Raw genomic sequence first — 1,021 nt, 5'->3', positions numbered from 1 at the left:
AGAATGTATTGATTGGACATAAACTCTTCACTCTTATTGGTAAACTAGAGTGGCAGTCAAAAATTTATAAGCTGTCTCTCATCAATTTCACTAGCCTAATCAGTCAGCTAGGCTTTGCTCCTTGTCACCTCTTTACTGAAATGCAATTATTGTCTATTGAACATTTAATTGGTAAGCATATCCTACGGAAAGAACAGTGAACTTTGCTGTTTAATACCATACCCCTAAAACGTCTTTGAATATATGCCCTTATTTAGTACTTATCTCCTTAGAGATAAGTACTTCATTTCATGCTTTTAAGTCTGACTATTCCAAGTAATTATTTATTTTGATAGCATACTGTTTAATATTTGGCAGAGATTAAATTGATTCTACCAGGCCATAGCATCATGCATATTATACTTATTGTTAATAATCAATAATAATGCCAGAATATGCTCCCAGTAATATCTACAAAGATAAATAGGTCATTACAGTTGATAAAGGAGGATCTGAAGAAAAAGGAAGAACCAGGTTACTAAGGGAAGTGAATGTCACAATTCAAACAAAAAACCACTACTTGGTACAACAGTTGCCCGCAATTCAGCACCAAACTCTTCGCCAATCCTCATATGCCAAATGATTTCTGAAAGGCAGCACAGAGGAAAACCTTTGTGCTTATATTTAGAGACTCTCTCCAGTGTTTTCTTAACTGGTTTTCTTCCAGGATTAGAGAAAGAAGTGACACTCTCCTTGCAGAGCATCTCAGTACCCCAGAAATGATCATCCACCACTATTGCAGAAGCTCTTTCTCTGACACCTCCTCTTACTGATCACAGTTGCCTTGGGTGGGGCACAGATATCCTCCTCACTCACTTTGTAACACCCAGCAGAGACTGGACATTATTATGTTGTCTATTTTCTCTTGCCATCAGCACTAGGAAGAATAGGTAGGAGAGGAAATAGTTTGTGTTGTTGACTAAGCAGAGGATTTCAAGGCAAAAGAGCAAAATCTGAGTCACAGCACAGCTTTGGAACATGA

The sequence above is a fragment of the Hipposideros armiger genome, unplaced genomic scaffold, assembly GCF_001890085.2.
Source record: "Hipposideros armiger isolate ML-2016 unplaced genomic scaffold, ASM189008v1 scaffold_662, whole genome shotgun sequence".
Classification (NCBI taxonomy): domain Eukaryota; kingdom Metazoa; phylum Chordata; class Mammalia; order Chiroptera; family Hipposideridae; genus Hipposideros; species Hipposideros armiger.
This window is presented reverse-complemented; position numbering follows the sequence as displayed.